This window comes from Lathyrus oleraceus, chromosome 1, assembly GCF_024323335.1.
Source record: "Lathyrus oleraceus cultivar Zhongwan6 chromosome 1, CAAS_Psat_ZW6_1.0, whole genome shotgun sequence".
Lineage (NCBI taxonomy): Eukaryota > Viridiplantae > Streptophyta > Magnoliopsida > Fabales > Fabaceae > Lathyrus > Lathyrus oleraceus.
In genome coordinates, this window is record NC_066579.1 from 334,081,788 (window position 1) to 334,101,638 (window position 19,851).

The window sequence follows — 19,851 nt, forward strand, 5'->3', positions numbered from 1 at the left end:
TTGGTTGATCGTAGAAGGTGGTGGTTTCCACCACCACCACCTCCACGTGTACTGATCACAGCCATTGGATTTCTCCCTCACGATCTAATCTCGTGCATCCATTATAATTACTTTTTTAATTCATTGTGTTTCGCTGCTGACTTGAGTACATCATGCACCCTCAGATCCAGGCCGTGTAACATGCTACGTCATTTAATGAAACGGATCCGGTGGCTCAGCTTTTTTCTCTTTATTTCATTTTCTCTTTATTTTCTTTTAATTCATTCTATTTTCAATAATTCATAAAAAATTCATATGAGGTCAGAAAAATATGAGAACAACTTTAAAAATTTTCTTGAAAAATCTAGTTTCATCTTATGATTTTTAATTATTTTTGTGACCTCATTTGATATTTTTCATGAATTATTTGGTTTTTAATGATTTTAGTTCATTTTAAAATGCTTTTTGACTTTAGAAAAATACAAAAATATTTTCATAGCATCTATGAATCATGATAAGTCAACGAAAAATAGTCTCAACAATTTCTTATTTGTTTTGAGATTACTTGAGATTTTAATTCATATTATGCTATTTTTGGTTGTTTTTAATTGATTTTAATTGCTTTCTGGCTTTAAAAATTTGTGAGAAAATTAGTCAAAGTTTGTTTGACTACATTGAACCTATGAAAAATTAATTGGACTTATTGAAGTTGTTTTGAATTGAATTTGAGGTTTAACTTTGTTTGTTTGGTTTTTATTTGTATTTTCTTTTAATTCAAAAATTAACAAAAAAATATTATTGACTTCTTGACTTGCTATATTCATTCCTCTTCTGTTTGGTGTTGATCAAGGTTGAATTGATTCAACTTTGATCAAATTCATTGGATCTTGTGGTTTGAGAATCCTTAAGGATCATCACCTAGAGAGATGAATGAATTTGATCAAGGATGAGTTATCCCTTGATCAATTGGGATTGGTTGTTGTCTTTTTATCACCCCCCCTCCCTTTCGTCTTCATCCTTTTCTTTCCCTCAATGGCCAATGAGTTAAAGTCTTGAGGTTGGTCTTGACAAATAGAAGTTTAATCTTCTTTGATCCAAACCAAACTCAACTTGATCCATGATCAAGTGAGTTATTTTGTGTCAAAGATAGGTTACTTTTTGGTCAAGCAAATAACTAAAAGTCAATACAAGGCCCTTCCCCTCTTGTTCGACATGGCAAGTTTATGGAGCTTGGCTTACTAGTCATGACCTCTAACTTGTGTTCTTTGCCTATATTCTTATTGACCGGCCTTAGATAGGTGTGACTACTATATTAGTCCACTTACGATTTCTTAACATAGAGCTACATTGTCTTATGACAAGCTAACATAACTCTATTAACTACTAAGTTTAATTTGAGCTTTTAAGTTCTTGTCATTTACTTTTAACGTTGTTTATTTCTTGCTCATTATTCATCTTGATTTTCATTTTGCTCACTTGAGCACATATTTTATGTTTAAGTCATTTTTCTTTTGCTCATTTGAGCCTATTATTGTATATAAATATATTGCTATTTTATGTTGTTTTGTGTTTGTTTTGATGTGAACCAAAATACAAAAGGAGAGAGGACTTAGAATTAGGATTCACCCATGCTTAAAGGAGTTCAAGAGCAACTAGGCCTCAGGCCTTTAGAATGCAAAATATGTTGAAGAGCAACTAGGCCTCATGCCTTTAGAATGCTAAAATTCAAAGTTGACCCCGAAGGACTTCTCCTCAAACTTATTCTTTGTCCATTCCCTTTATTATGTTGTGAGCTTTTTAATGCGTGCTTTTGTATGATAGGAATCTCATCTTATGATTGGGAAAAGAGGACCATTGCCATGAGTAGCCAAGTTAAGAGCCAAGCCAAATGGAGATCCTAGGAACTTGAATTCAATCTATTGATTGATTGCTTTGTGTGCTAAATCCAAAGGAAAGGAGCATCTTGAGTCATCTCTATGACTCCAAGAAAAGGAACTCCAAGGGTTATCTCTCCCCTCTTACCTTTGTATGCTTTAGGAATAGCCCTTCTGTCATCTCCCCCCCCCCTCTAACCAAGCCAAAAATCATTTTTAAAACTTTGACTTTATTTCAAATTAGAAACCTAGGCCTTAGGCCTTTGACTTTTCAAAATCATTTTCATAAATACTCATTGTAAATAAACTTTAATCCAACTTTGACCTCATTTGGCAAATAAATTCAACTGGTAAATATAACCCATTCCAAGTTGTTTTGTGGTTCCAAAGGCCACTTGTTAAACTCTTTTCAAAAACATTAGTTATAGGTTTTAGTTATCATAGTGGTTGATGTAAATCTCACCGCATCCTTAGTGTTGGATTATAAGCCTTATGTGCTTATTATAGGGTCAACCCCTCACTAGCATGTTGAAGCCTTCCTCGCATGGTGGATTGTTGGTTTAGGTTGAGTTTTCTCCCTTTGATAACAAAAGACCTTAAGGATTTTGATTAAAATCAATTCACCAATCTTTGAAATTTTTACCACGAACTACGAGGTTTTGATCCTCCTTTGTGATGGTACGTAGGCAATGGGTTCATCCATTCAAACAATAAAATTTGTAAATATAATTTATTCTCTTCTCATCTCTCCAATCTTTTGCCCAAATCTTTTCACAAATACCAACCTACAACACATATTTGCAAAAAAGGGTTCCCTTAGAGTACTAAGGATGTTTTGGGTGCGTAAAACCTTCTCATTCCATAACCAACCCCCTTACCTATATCTCTGAAATTTTTATTAGTTTTTTATTTGAAAAACTTCTTACTTGGATTTTGTTCGCTTTTTAGCCTTTCCTTTGGATAAATAAATGTGCGGTGGCGACTCGAATTGTATGTTGACTTTTGGTTTAGTCAATAAACCTAAAGGTAACGAAAACCCCGCTACAGAAAAGTGGCGACTCTGCTGGGGATCAAAGCCCCGTGTGTTTAGCCTACTTTTTGCATGTGTGTGTTGTATGTTTATATTTATTTGTGGCATATGTTTGTGCAAATTTGGGATGAATGTATTGTTTGTAATGTATGAATTGCTTGATATATTAATTGCTTGTATGCTTGGTGGTTTCTTGTGAGATGAGTTCTATACCCAAACTCGAGTGCACTTATGATAAGAGAATGGCATAGTCTTGTTGACTTGTCTGGAGTTAGTCCTTAACAAGTTAATTTGCAAGTCCATTCACTTGGTGGAGGTCTTATTGGGATCACTAATGTCACACGAGTAGTCGTGGTTAGGCATTACTCTTTCCAATATGAACCCTTAAAACCAAGTACCTTAGATACCTAGCCTATCTTGGCCTATTTTAGGACGTGGTGCCGAGGTCATTCAAGTGTAAGATTTGATGCGATTGTTACGCGATACTACACTCATAAGAGTCCCTCTCGAGAATATTTTTGGAGGACGAGTAGTCGTTTTATCCCATAATATCCGAAAGATGGGATGATGACTATGGGAACCTTTTAAAACATGATTGTCAGGTTTAACCGTAGTACACTCCCGTTGGGTAATTCTTAACCGAGACTCCATGCTCGTGACTCACAATAAACCTGTGATTCGCGGTCGATCCGTTCTCGTATATCCTCAAAATCAATGGATCTTGGGTGTTGATATGGCGTAAAATCTAATCCACCAAGATAGATGATTGATATTGACGATGACTTGAGCCATCCCGTGACCTTTGTATGGTGTGACTTGCTTGATCCTTGAGTGTGTTTGTTGCATCCATGCATCCATGCATTCGTCCACATTCATGTCATCGACAATAAGATTTTTGAAAGGAACTTAAAAGGTCTATTTGCAAATTTTCAGACATGGATAAGCAAAGAAGGAATACAAAGAAGTACAGTTTCAGACAACCCGACTTGAGAGAGTTAAGGCGTCTGACATCTTATGTATTAGAACCCTTGGAGTTCAAAGCTCGCCATGGGAAGCTTCTAGCTATTCTCTCTACCAAGGTGGATGAGGGTCTGATGAGTGTGTTGGTGCAGTTCTACGCTCCTCTATATCGGTGGTTCACTTTTCCGGATTTCCAACTTTTGCCTACATTGGAGGAGTACGCTTATCATGTGGGTATACCTATTCTTGACCGATTGTCGTTTAGTGGTTTGGAGAAGATTCTGTCTTCTCAAGAGATTGCTGACATGCTCCACGTGGAGGTATCTGACATTGCTGCCAATATGACTACCAAGGGTGGAATTCAAGGTCTCCCATCTGATTTTCTGATTGCCAAAGCTACCTTGTTTAGGAAGGCCATGAGTAAGGAAGATTTTGAATCCATATTTCTAATCCTCATCTATGGGCTAGTGTTATTTCCCAACATCAAAAACTTCATGGATGTGAACGCTATTAGAATTTTCTCTTCTCTTAATCCCGTTCCGACTCTATTGGGTGACACTTATTTCTCTTTGCATATGAGGAACGCAAAGGGTGGTGGTTCCATTGTATGTTGTATGCCTCTGTTGTACAAGTGGTTTATTTCGCACTTTCCTTAGACGCTTGCCTTCAAGGAGAACAAGGGATGTCTACGGTGGTCCACGAGACTTATGTCTCTCACTAATGATGATATCTCTTGGTATAATTATGTTTTTGATGGGATTAGGATTATTGATTCTTGTGGTGATTTTTCCAATGTACCTCTTCTTGGTACATGTGGTGGAATTAACTACAACCCTGTTTTGGCTCGCCGTCAGCTTGGGTTCCCCTTAAAGGATAAACCTAACAACACTTCGTTGGAAGGCTTATTCTTTCAAGAGGGTAAAGATCCCCAAAACTTGAAGGATAGGATGGTCCATGCCTGGCGCAAGGTTCATAGGAAAGGGAGGAATGAGATTGGTCCGAGGAACTGTGTTGCTTTGGAGCCTTACACCTCTTAGGTAAGGAAGAGAGCCCTCGAATACCGCATGTTGTATGAGTATCCGAGACCTACCGCCATGGTTATGGTTGGGCCTTTAACCCTCCCTAATCAAGGAGTAGAGGAGTTGAGAGACGAAGATCGTTCGCGTGCTTGGGTTCGTGAGCGTGAGGAGCTTCTTCAACAACTCAAGGATAAGGATGCATTGATCGAGTTTCTAGAGCATCAGGTTATTGATGAGCCCAATGATATGGTTACTTCTCTCCTGCCTCACTCGTCTAGGTTTTGGAAGAAGAGATATGATCAGCTCGCCAAGGAGAAGGCCGACATGGAAGCAACTTATGAGAGAGAGGTGAAGGAGCTTTGTGCGAAGTATCTTCCGATCTCAAAGACTTTAGACGACTGCTTCTAGGGCTCCATAGGATGTTTATTCTCCTTTTCTCTTGTATTGTATTTGGTTACCGAGACTGTACTACTTCTTTGGTGTAAAAAGTTTCCAAATATCATGTTGCTAGGAGTATTCCACATATGTCTCAAAAGTTCAATATTTTCAAAATATTTTCAAATAGATCCTTATAAAGTTCCTCCGATTAAAAAAAGCACATGCACGAGCATTGCATGCATCATATGCATAAGCAGGTTTTGGTTCCGAGCTCTTGATAAAGTGATCTAACTCTTTGCTCTTCATCTATTTTTTAAGACAAGCTGACGCATCCATACCGCACTCGCACAATCGTCAAAGCAATGGCTGAACAAATAGAGAACGAGAACAGAGAACACAAAGAAGAAGTAAGTCGGTTATCTGCTCTAGTGGAGTCTGTTTTCCAAGCTCAAAAGCAAGCTATAAATGTGCAAGCGTCTGCGTCCAATCAAGCACCTGAAGTAGCTTCTACCTCTATACCAGCCCCTGCTATGGGATCAATCAATGTTATGCCTTCTGGTTACCCTTGGGGGATGCCCCATAATTTCATGCCTGAAGGATATCATCCACAAGTGCAAGTTCAGCCGGAATCTAGCCCGATCCCTGTGGTGCCACTGTTGCACCCCAAAATTTGCCCTCTATTTTTAACTCTAACCAACTTTTTGTTTCACATTCATTTGCATCATCTTCATAGCATAACATTTTTTTCTGTCTTAATATTAGCCGGAATAATTTCTCAGAATTTACAAACAGACTGGTCAAATTAACTTTTTAACTGTGCCTAAAAATTAGTCAACGAAAAAATGTCAAGTTTAAGTTTGCAAATGTCGGTAACATTAATCCGCGGTTCACGTGGTTTAATTTGACATGCTAAAAATATTTTTACGACTATTTTTGGTCATATGTTGATCAGTCTGAGCAGTTTAAACGGTCATAATTTTTATTTCAAAATCCGACCAAACGCTGTATTTTTCCGAGTCATTTATTTCGCGCTGATTATTTTGACATGTTCATTTTATTTTTTCGAGCATTTTGGTGCCCGACTTTTATTTTTTTTTGAGTCTATTTATTTTTATATTGGGTCTAGAATAAATAAATAGGTTAATTAGTTTTTATTTTAATTTTAACTATTTTAATTATTTAACTTTATTCAGTTTTTAATTTAATATTGGGTCTAGAATAAATAAATAGGTTAATTAGTTTTTATTTTAATTTTAACTATTTTAATTATTTAACTTTATTCAGTTTTTAATTTAATATTGGGTTTCAAAATAAACTTAGGCCCATTATCATTAACCTAATTTGTTCCTATATATATTTACTAGCATGACTGATAGAGGGAGGCCAGAAAGACAGAACAAAAAAGAGAAACTGAGAGTGGCTGATTTATACTATCGTACACACAGTTTGGTAATAGTTTATATATGATATATACTTTATCTATTTTGTTGATATATTTGTTACTGTGTTTCAAATACATGTTCATATGTGTGACTGTGTTATGTATTCCAGATACATGCGGTTTGGTTAAATATATATATATTTCTATTTTATGTTATACTTTGATTATGTTTTCGGATCGGATAGTGTCAATACGCCGTTTTCACATATACGTGTATGAGGCGTGACATTTGTGTTATCCGATCCAGTTGCGATGATCGCAATTTTGCGCTAGCAACGCCGTTGTTTTTTTTTAATTCATATTTTTTTTTATATACATATATTTAGATCTGCACATTTTTTTCATAACTAACTACCCTGATTTTTCCTAAACCCTGACAATTTCGCCACAAGCTCTAAATTTCAAACCTAAAACTTTAACCGTGTTGTTTCCTCTAAACCATAAACCTTTTCTTAAACCTTAACAAACGTTATTATTATTTCCTATTTTCTCTCATATTTATGTTATCCATACACTGTAACAGCTTCGCCCTTGTAATATTTTAAGTTTTAACTTGTAATATTTTCAGTTTTACTTTTCGCCATCTTTATTATGTAACTGCACCAAAGCGTTGTAATAATTAGGGTTTTATTTTCTGCCGTTTATTTTCTGCCATTTTATTTTTCTGCCATTTATTTTTCTGCCATTTAAATTCCTGCCATTGATCCTATATTAACTGCGTGGTTTAGTAATGTAGGGCGTGAAAACCTACTAAATTAATTATTTAATATTTTTCTATAACCTTTATATTTTTTGTAAATAAATAATAAATACTAACTATTTTAATAACTTTTTTTATTACTTACTTATAATAATAAATCCTTATATATTTTGTAAATAAAATCTAATTGACCATTTTTCTAATTGAATAATAATAATAAACCTATTAATCTAATAATTTGATATTTTCTATAATCTTTATTTATTTTGTAAATAACTAACTTAATATTTTTCATATAACTCTTTTATTTTATAATTTGTACATTAATGTATTTTAAACTCTTTTATTATTACTAATTTATTTTAAACTCATATTTTTCTAATAACTTCTAAAAAAATCTAACTTGTTTAACCTAAAATAATTTCTTTTAAAATTCTAACCTTTTCATTATCACTTTATTATTATTGTTATTTTATTATTGCTTTATTACCATTGTTTATTTATTATTTTATTATTATTTGCTTTTATCTATTCTATTTTTGCTTCCTTATTTTTCTTATTTTAATTTTGTTTTATTTATAATATTATGAACAAAATGTATAGGTTGTAAATTTATTCTTTCTCGCCTGATTATTATGTATCTGTCCCATAGCCATGTAATAGTTTAGGAATTTATTTTTCTTGCTTTTATTTTCATAAATATTTATTGTGTGGTTAGTAATTTAGGGAGTGCAAAAAAACTAATTGTAAATAATTGAACTTAGAAAATTAAATTCAAGACAAATATCTGAAAAATAACACTCACACACGTAGGTCGATCTTTGATCGTCATATGTACTTCCTAGGGTATTCCTCTTGGTTGCCTTCTTTAAATGGTCAAGTCCCTCGAAAATAGGGGTGTCTTAAGCAAAGTCCCTTCAAACAGAAAAATCATCAAGTCCCTATAAACTTAAAAGATCAAGTCCCTACGAGGTTGCCTACGATATAATGATCTTGTCCCTTCGGTAAATATGATGATAGTCCCTACGAGTTGCTAAAGACACCCCTTATGTTGCCTTCATTGACCATACGATGATCCTACGCCCGTCCCTTAAACACATCCAAGGTAATGACTACCTATTCCTTAATAATAGGGACAGTCTTACCATTGAAAGAATATACGAGAACACGAAAGACTTAATCTAGGGTAGGTATCTCATAGTTACTTGCTCACACTTTTCAAAATTACTTTTACACCTCACAATTTCTAAACTAGGCTTTGTATACACTCATACGAGGGTCATTACAAAGTACTTAAAGAAATTTTTCTAATCACACACTACACTCTTGCAAACAAACAAAGTGAGCTAAGTAACTAAGAGCCCATGGATAACCATGGATATAAAGGGTGCTAATACCTTCCCTTTGTATAACCTACCCCCCGAACTCAAAATCTTTTTAAGGTCTTTCCTGTTCTTTTATGTCCTTTCCTTTTGGATAAAATAAAAGTCGGTGGCGACTCTTGCTATCCGCAACATTTAACTAAAGTCAGTTCTCCCACCGTGTTACAGAACTGGCGACTCTGCTGGGGACTTAATAAAAGAGGGGTACCCTTAAGAATTAGATCACTTTAAAATTGTTTGCCTTGTTTGCTTTATACTTATCTGTTGGGTGCTCTTATGTGTGAAAGACCCTAACCCGGATCTTGTGTACCTTAGGTAAATGGCAATAGACCAAGGAAACTGTACGGCGTATATCGATATGGTTGATCTGGTGGCCATAGTTAGTGTGACTTCTTGGTTGGTGCTTATGTTCCTTAAGCAAGTTGAGGATAATATGAGGCTGCCATATGTTGTCAATACACTAACTGACTTTTAGAACCCTAGTCATCCCATCTTGGCCTTTAGAAAGTAGTGAGATAACCGGCTTTGGTGAAGACTGAAGTTGGTTGATACTCGATACTACACTCATTGAGATCCTAAACTTGGAGGGTTTTGGTTGGCAAGTAAGTTGCCTACTGAACAACCACCCTTGTGAAGGATCAATGATTTTGAGATCCCTTAGAACCTGGTTACTTTTGTAGGACAGGATGAATCAACTAAACTTCAGGGGAGGGTACTTACCTTTAAACCTCATGCAAGCCTTCAAACCTAAGGCCATTGTGTGACTTGTTTGTGTGTGCCACATGTTTGTGATTGAGCATAACATCATAGCATCATCATGCATCATAAGCATAGCATTTTCACTAACCATTTCAAGGACCAAAGGATTTATCTTTGTTCTTTGTTGCAGGTCATGGCTTCTGCTCGTAGGAATACTATCCGGATCAACTTTGTAGGAATACCTCCTAAGCTTAAGGAATTGGTCTCTCAAGTTTCTAAAAACTCCCAGTTCCTCAAGAGGCATGGTCACCTACTGGATCTAGTCACTTCAAGGTTCAATGAAGACATGATGAGTGTCCTGTTTCAGTTCTTTGACCCTAAACATTATTGCTTCACATTTCCCGACTATCAGCTGGTTCCTACAATGGAAGAGTTCTCCAAGCTTCTGGGTATACCTATTCTTGATCAGAAACCCTTCACAGGCTTGGAAAAAGAGCCTAAACCTGAAGTCATCGCTGCAGCCTTACATTTAAAGAAATCAGACATTGTCCTAGAAACAAGGAGTGGAGTTAAGGGTATTCTTGCTAAGGTATTGATGGAGAAAGCTCAAGTATTCCTGAAGGCTATGAGTTATGATGCTTTTGAGGAGATCTTAGCCCTATTGATTTATGGCTTAGTACTGTTCCCCAATCCAGACCAGTTCATAGACGTACACGCCATCAACATATTTCTGACTCGCAATCCAGTGCCTACATTACTTGGAGACATCTTACACTCTCTTCATACCCGTACTACGAAGGCACGAGGAACTCTGATGTGTTGCATACCTCTATTATCTAGGTGGTTTATTTCTCACCTTCCTCGATCAATGATGAAGAATGAACAAGGGTTCAGGTGGTCCAAGAGGATTATGTCACTTTCTCATTCAGATATTCATTGGTGCTCTAGATCTATCGAGAATGTTACCATCATTGACCGTTGTGGGGAGTTCCCTAATGTGCTACTCCTTGGCATAAGAGGGGGCATTACCTACAACCCTTCTTTAGCTCTACGTCAGTTTGGTTATGCTCGGACTGATGGTCCTCATGACATGCTTATTCAGGGTATTATGTTCGACTACGACAACGATCTTCAAGGTTACCGTCAAAGGTTCATACGAGCATGGGGTAAAGTGAACAAGGTTGACAGCAAGACTCTGGAACCCAAGTACACTATTCCTATGGAACCATATCTCAGATGGGTATGATCTCGTGCTCAGACTCTTATGATGCCATATCCTGCTATCCTGCCAGTTATCATGGAGCCTGTTGCTGAAGGAGATACTTCTTACATCATTCTTCATCCAGACATGCCCACTGACATGGAAGAGTTACAGAGGTCCTGGATCCAGTTGAAGGAGCAAAGAGATACTTTTGAGACCCATTACAAGGCAAGTCAGGAAAGAATCCTGGAGCTAACAAAACAACTTCACGAGGAGCGGAATCTCAACTCATACCTCAACACAAAGAGGAAACGTCCATGGGAGACTTAAAACCCCATTTTTTGTATTCATTTCATTTTTATTGTAAGCCCAAGGGGCAAACAAGTTTATTACTAATAAAAGTTTACTTTTTGGTGGTTTAAACAAATTTAAATCCTACGGTCCTTGAAAACATTGCATAAGCATCTACATACCATATTATTGCATCACAGGTTTCTTATGAACAGGTATCTTATCTTCTCGCTGTTTATTTCAGTTTGAAATGGCTCTTGAACAGACTGTCAAAGATCTCCAGGCTCAGAATGCACAATTCCAAGAGTTGATTCTGAACTTGTCCAAGGGGCAAGATGAGTTGAAGACATTGCTGGCTAAGAAGAAGAAGAAGACTAGAAGATCAGGAGGCCTTATCAATCTGGGAAGAAGATTCAGAGGCCCTATCAAGACAAAGGAACAGGTTGATGATTATGAGTCTGAAAATTCTGAGAAAGAGGGAGGTAGTCTCCATGATACTGTGGGAGATTCTGATTCTGAAGCAAATTATTATCATGATCCTAATGAAGATAAGTACAAGATGCTGGTGGATAGAATGAATGCTATGGAGTTACAAAAATCTTTTGGGCTGGATTTTGAAGATCTGAGTTTAATATCTGGAGTGGTTATACCTATTGGTTTCAAGGTTCCTGTTTTTGTGGTGTATGATGGTGTCTCATGTCCCAAGCTGCATTTAAGATCCTATGTCCGGAGGATTCAACCACATACTGCTGATAAGAAGTTATGGATTCATTTCTTCCAAGAGAGCTTGTCTGGAGCTCAATTGGAATGGTACTATCAATTGGAGAGTGTCAATATCCGTGATTGGAATGATCTTGCTGAGGCCTTCTACAGGCAATACCAATACAATGTTGATTTAGCACCTACTCGCATGCAGCTACAAAGCATGTCAATGGGTGCTAAGGAGAATTTCAAGGAGTATGCCCAGAAATGGAGAGACCTGGCTGGCAGAGTTCAACCTCCTCTGACTGACAGGGAGCTAGTGGATATGTTTATGAGTACGCTGAATAGTCCTTTCTATAGTCACCTCATTGGAAGCTCATCATCTGGTTTCACTGAGCTGATAATGACTGGAGAGCGTGTGGAAAGTGGCATAAGAAGTGGTAAGATACAGGTGGGTGCCTCTTCATCAAGCACTGCAAAGAAGCCCCCTAGTGGAAAGAAGGAGTCTAATGCTGTGTATGGTCAACCTGGCCGTAACAGAAGTCACCAATCCGTAGGAGCAGTTCACATTTCTAATCCTACTCCTGCAACACCAGAGCTACCACAGAGTAATCAACAGAAGCCTAGAAGACAATTCACCAAGATCAACATGTCACTGGCCCAAGCCTTGCAACACATGTTGAAAGGGGAACTTATTACTTTGAAGGACCCTCCTCAGAATCCTAATACTTCCTCTCCTCGATACAATCCTAATGCACGATGTGCCTATCATTCTAATTGTCCGGGACATGACACCAACAATTGCTGGGTGCTGAAAAATAAGATTCAAGATATGATTGAAGCTGGGGAGATTGAATTTGACCCTCCTGGGACTCCAAATGTGATTACTGCTCCCATGCCCAATCATGAGAAGACTGTTAATGCTGTTGATGAAGTTTCATATGTTTCCTCAGTAGCAGATGTGACTACTCCCTTATCTATTATCAAGAAGAAGCTGGTGCAGGCTGGATTCTTTCCAGGTTGCAACGAAGACTGTTTTTATTGTGCCTACAAACCTGATAGCTGCTGGAAGTTGAAAGATGGTATTCAACGCCTCATGGACAATTACACTATATTGTTTGAGAGAACTCCTTCTGTGGAAAGTATGTGTGAACACCTAACTCGAGTTAAGAAGTTTGAAGATGTGGATATGGTTGATAAAGTGCCAGTGAAGATTACCTCCAAAGGCCCTGTCAAGATCACTTCCAAGGGTCCTATCAAAATTACTGCTGAAGGCCTGGTGAAGACTGTTGCTGAAGTTAGAGTACCTCCCATGATTTTTACCACTCCTGGCCCTATTCCTTATACTTCGGATAAAGCTATACCCTGGAATTACGGTTCTGATGTTTATATCCATGGTGTTAAGCAGGAACCTTTAACTGATACACCTGTTACTGATGATAACCTTGATGTTGATAATATTGCTGGATCTAGTAAGATCACCAGAAGTGGAAGAATTTTCCCTCCTCCAGCTACCTCAAAAAATACAGTTCTTCCAACTACTACCTCCACTTCTGAGCCAAGTACTGATGCTCGAGGCAAAGGTCCTGTGGTTGAACCTGTGCAAGCTGAAGCACCGACTGCTGAAAATCTCTCTAAACAGATGGAAGAAGTGCTGAAAATCATTCGTAAGAGTGATTATGATATTGTTGACCAGTTGGGGCATACTCCCTCCAAAATTTCCATGTTGTCTTTGTTGCTGTGTTCTGAGGCTCATGCTAAAGCCTTGATCAAATTCTTAAGGACTGCTCATGTACCAAATGAAATTTCTGTGGATCAATTTGAAAATTGTGTTGCACATCTGACTTATGATAATGGGTTAGGTTTTTCTGATGCTGACTTGACTCCTGCCAAAAGAAACCATGACAGAGCTTTACATATCTCCATTGAATGTAGGGGCACTACCTTGACTCATGTGTTGATAGACAATGGCTCTTCATTGAATGTACTTCCCAAAGAGGTTCTGAACAAGCTCAGTCCTGAAGATGCTGTGTTAAGACCAAGTAATATAGTGGTGAGAGCCTTTGATGGTTCAAGAAGAGTGGTGCATGGAGATATAGATCCCCCGATCAAAGTAGGCTCTCAAGTCTTCGATTCTACCTTCTATGTAATGGATATTCGTCCTGCGTACTCTTGTTTGCTTGGGCGCCCCTGGATCCACGGGGCAGGTGCTGTGACCTCCACTCTACATCAGAAGCTGAGATATCCAGTGAAGGGAAAGATCGTAACTGTTTATGGAGAGGAAGAATATATGGTCAGTCATGTAAATACATTTAAGTATGTTGAAGTGGAAGGTGAATATGTTGAGACTCCTTGTTAGACATTTGAAGTAGTTCCTTGGGTCGTTCCCGCTACTGAAGCTCCTCCTGTGGTTAAAAGAGTTCATGTGGTTACCAGAGTACCTCCTACAATGGCTTCCCTCAAAGATGCTAGAGCTGTGGTTGAAGAAGGTGGTTGTACTATTTGGGGTCAGCTTCCCGACATTCCTTACAAGTCTGACAAGTTTGGTTTGGGTTTCACTGCAGAGTCCCAGAAGGCTGTTCGTCGTGCTCGTGCTGTTCGTATCACCAATCAAGGGAACATGAAAGATCAAATCAATGCTGTGGGTGACTATAATGAAGACTACAATCTGGATAACTGGATTTTTCCTACTGTGGGTGATGGGCTCAACAATTGGAAGACTGAAGACGTTATTCCTATCTCCTTTAGTCAGGAGTAAATACTATTACTGCGTTGTTATTTTTAAGCCTTGTGCCTTACCCGGGGCACAATGGTATGCTTGTTTCGGGATGTCATTTCATTTGCATACTTCATTCAAAAAAAATCAATGGACGTTTCGTTTTCGTAAATATTGGGCTCTTTGTTTTTCTTTTATTTTATTTTCATCAGCTATGTGTTCTTACACACACCCACATCACTAAAATGCAGATACTCATCCACCCTGGATCCTGTTGATAACAGTTCTACTATTGCCAATTATAATTTCGAGAATCCGATCTATCAAGCTGAAGATGGAAAGGATGAAGATTGTGAAGTACCTGTAGAGCTTGCTAGGTTATTACAACAAGAAGAGAAAGTTACACAGCCGCATGAGGAATCAATTGAGGTTGTAAATCTGGGTACTGAAGTAGACAAGAAAGAAGTCAAAATAGGAGCAGGCTTGGAAAACAGTGTCAAAGAAAGATTGAGTCGGATGTTACGTGACTATGTAGAGGTTTTCGCTGGAAAAATCAAGAGATGATATGGAATGATGAATGTCAAGAAGCTTTTGACAAAATCAAGAAGTATCTCCAAGAACCTATAAATCTGATGCCACCAGTTGAAGGAAGACCTCTAATCATGTATTTGACCGTGTTAGAAAATTCAATAGGGTGTGTGTTGGGGCAACATGACGAGTCTGGTCGAAAAGAGCATGCAATATACTACCTTAGCAAAAGGTACCGACTGTGAAACAAGATACTCCCAGCTCGAGAAAGCTTGCTATGCTTTGGCTTAGGCTGCTCGCCGACTAAGACAGTATATGTTGAATCATACCACTTTATTGATTTCTAAGATGGATCTTATCAAATATACATCTGAGAAACCTGCTCTCTCCGGAAGAACAACAAGATGATTGCTGAACTCTGCACGTAGTTCAAAATAAAACACCATAACTCTTCTCCGTACCGGCCAAAGATGAATGGCGCCGTGGAGGCTGCTAATAAGAATATTAAGAAGATTCTACAGAAGATGACTGTTACTTACAAGGATTGGCACGAGATGTTACCATTTGCTCTTCATGGTTATCGTACTACAATACGTACTTCAACAGGGGCAACCCCATTCTCCTTAGTCTATGGTATGGAAGCAGTTCTGCCCATTGAAGTTCAGATCCCTTCCTTAAGAATCATGAAGGATGCAGGCTTGGATGAAGATGAGTGGATTCAGACTCGACTCGACCAGATAAATTTGATTGATGAGAAGAGGTTGGCAGCTGTTTGTCATGGTCAGATGTACCAGAAACGGATGATCAAAGCTTTCAATAAGAAGGTTAAGCCAAAGGTATATCAGGCTGGTGACTTGGTAATCAAGCGTATCATACTACCACAGGGTGATCCTAGGGGCAAGTGGACTCCTACATATGAAGGACCATTTGTGGTCAAAAGAGTATTCTCAGGAGGTGCCATGATGCTTACTACTATGGATGGTGAAGACTTTCCACAGCCTGTAAACGCAGACATAGTTAAAAAATACTACGCATAAAAGCAGACCCGCTAGGTTGACTGGCCTAGGCAAAAATAAGGGCATCCCGGCAAACCAAAAGGGTTCAGGCAAAAATTAGGGATATATATAAAAAAATGTACACCCGGCAAGTCGAAAACCTGAAAAGGCGGCTTGGGCAAAAAAGGGTATCCCGGTGGATTGAAAACCTGAAAGGGCAATCCAGGCAAAAGTTAGGGATTAAAGCGTATGACTATGTCTCGTTTGGATCACTCATGTAACTTCAACTGATGGTGCTACCTAAATCAAGTTCAAACAGATAAAGATCAATCCAATCGTTTATGTCTTAACAGCAGAAGATGAGATATTTGAAGATAATGGCAATAGTAGAATTGAAACTCAATAGGATCATTTTTCACATAGCTGTTTTCTTTGTTTTATAAAAAATTTACGACGAATTCCTTTTACTAGGATTTCTGTCTCCTTGTACAAACTTGCCTATGTATAGGTCACTTTGTGATATAAATAAAATTTCATCTTTGAATCCAGATTTACTTTTACTCTATTTACATAAGCGAAAACGTCCATTGGTTGTGTTTGAATGTATGTATGCTTTTGAATACGATTGATGTTTACCAGAAATGCATAAAATGCAGTAATAGTATTTACTAAGGACGAACGAGGGTAGTAGTTCAACGAAGCTTCGCCGGTTCATCCCCACTACAAATCCCCAGTAGAGCAAATCTGTCTTTATAGATGCTTCGAATTACGTCTCCCCTTGAATTTATGTCCATCTCTTTTATCCTCAGTCGGGATACTCAGGAACTTATTCCTTCAATAGAAGTACGACGAACGAATACGGGAAGTGACAAATACTATACTATCAAACAAGACGGGAACGAGTTCCTCATACTCTTCAGCAACGAATCGAGATTTATTTTCCCTAGCCAGCAGTTGTTATACAAAGATATCTGGACGCTTCAGGCCGCATGATTCATACATACATCACTTACATCATACCATAGCATATCCATAAGTGCATAATACATTTACTTAGATGCACCATGCCATGCATGCACACATATTGCATAAACTAACCTTTTCCTTGCAGGATGGTTATATACAGATAAAATACTATCAACAATTCGCAACAGGTCAGAAACGATCTATACGAAGATCTAGTGCTGATACTTAATCATTACTCAAGGTGTCCTTGGATAGTAGGCAAACGGTCTATACGAAGATCTATTCCCTAGTCCAGGATGTTTTCAGGAGAGTTAATCCTGATACTCTTTTGTCCTCGGATAGTAGGCAAACGGTCTATACGAAGATCTATTCCCTAGTCCAGGATATTTTCAGAAGATTTAATCCTGATATTCTTTTGTTCTTGGATAGTAGGCAAACGGTCTATACGAAGATCTATTCCCTAATCCAGGATATTTCCAGAAGAGATAATCATCACGAAGATTTATTTCTACTGGTCTATTCAACAATTCACAACAGTTCAGAGACGATCTACACGAAGGTCTAGTGCTGATACTTAATTCAGAAAGAAATCGCCACGAAGATTTGGTTCTGACACTTAAATTAAAAGTATGTTCTTAGATACGATTCAGAGACGGCCTATACGAAGACCTAGTACTGATATCCAGTATCAACATCAAGATATTATCACCTCCTGATATTATGGATGGCATCTATAAGCCCATCTCCAGTTCTTCCAAGTGGCATCTTCAAGCCCACTTAAGCATATACAACTAGCCATTAGTGTTACTTTACGCACCGGCGAGTGCAAATTTTTGGGCTTTTGTGTTCAATCCCCTTCAACCTTCCAAGTCACGAATGGCACACAGGCCAATCTAACTCCTCAGGTTTCAGAAAATTGAACAGGGGCAGCTGTTGCACCCCAAAATTTGCCATCTATTTTTAACTCTAACCAATTTTTTGTTTCACATTCATTTGCATCATCTTCGTAGCATAACATTTTTTTCTGTCTTAATATTAGCCAGAATAGTTTCTCGGAATTTAAAAACAGACTGGTCAAATTAACTTTTTAACTGTGCCTAAAAATTAGTCAACGAAAAAATGTCAAGTTTAAGTTTGCAAATGTCGGTAACATTAATCCGCGGTTCACGTGGTTTAATTTGACATGCTAAAAATATTTTTACGACTATTTTTGGTCATATGTTGATCAGTCTGAGCAGTTTAAACGGTCATAATTTTTATTTCAAAATCCGACCAAACGCTGTATTTTTCCGAGTCATTTATTTCGCGCTGATTATTTTGACATGTTCATTTTATTTTTTCGAGCATTTTGGTGCCCGACTTTTATTTATTTTTGAGTCTATTTATTTTTATATTGGGTCTAGAATAAATAAATAGGTTAATTAGTTTTTATTTTAATTTTAACTATTTTAATTATTTAACTTTATTCAGTTTTTAATTTAATATTGGGTCTAGAATAAATAAATAGGTTAATTAGTTTTTATTTTAATTTTAACTATTTTAATTATTTAACTTTATTCAGTTTTTAATTTAATATTGGGTTTCAAAATAAACTTAGGCCCATTATCATTAACCTAATTTGTTCCTATATATATTTACTAGCATGACTGATAGAGGGAGGCCAGAAAGACAGAACAAAAAAGAGAAACTGAGAGTGACTGATTTATACTATCGTACACACAATTTGGTAATAGTTTATATCTGATATACACTTTATCTATTTTGTTGATATATTTGTTACTGTGTTTCAAATACATGTTCATATGTGTGACTGTGTTATGTATTCCAGATACATGCGGTTTGGTTAAATATATATATATATTTCTATTTTATGTTATAATTTGATTATGTTTTCGGATCGGATCATATCAATACGCCGTTTTCACATATACGTGTATGAGGCGTGACATTTGTGTTATCCGATTCAGTTACGATGATCGCAATTTTGCGCTAGCAACGCCGTTGTTTTTTTTTAATTCATATTTTTTTTATATACATATATTTAGATCTGCACATTTATTTCATAACTAACTACCCTGATTTTTCCTAAACCCTGACAATTTCGCCACAAACTCTAAATTTCAAACCTAAAACTTTAACCGTGTTGTTTCCTCTAAACCATAAACCTTTTCTTAAACCTTAACAAACCTTATTATTATTTCCTATTTTCGCTCATATTTATGTTATCCATACACTGTAACTGCTTCGCCCTTGTAATATTTTCAGTTTTACTTTTCGCCATCTTTATTATGTAACTGCACCAAAGCGTTGTAATAATTAGGGTTTTATTTTCTGCCATTTATTTTCTGCCATTTTATTTTTCTGCCATTTATTTTTCTGCCATTTAAATTCCTGCCATTGATCCTATATTAACTGCGTGGTTTAGTAATGTAGGGCGTGAAAACCTACTAAATTAATTATTTAATATTTTTCTATAACCTTTATATTTTTTGTAAATAAATAATAAATAACTATTTTAATAACTTTTTTTATTACTTACTTATAATAATAAATCCTTATATATTTTGTAAATAAAATCTAATTGACCATTTTTCTAATTGAATAATAATAATAAACCTATTAATCTAATAATTTGATATTTTCTATAATCTTTATTTATTTTGTAAATAACTAACTTAATATTTTTCATATAACTCTTTTATTTTATAATTTTTACATTAATGTATTTTAAATTCTTTTATTATTACTAATTTATTTTAAACTCATATTTTTCTAATAACTTCTAAAAAAAATCTAACTTGTTTAACCTAAAATAATTTCTTTTAAAATTCTAACCTTTTCATTATCACTTTATTATTATTGTTATTTTATTATTGCTTTATTACCATTGTTTATTTATTATTTTATTATTATTTGCTTTTATCTATTCTATTTTTGCTTCCTTATTTTCCTTATTTTAATTTTGTTTTATTTATAATATTAGGAACAAA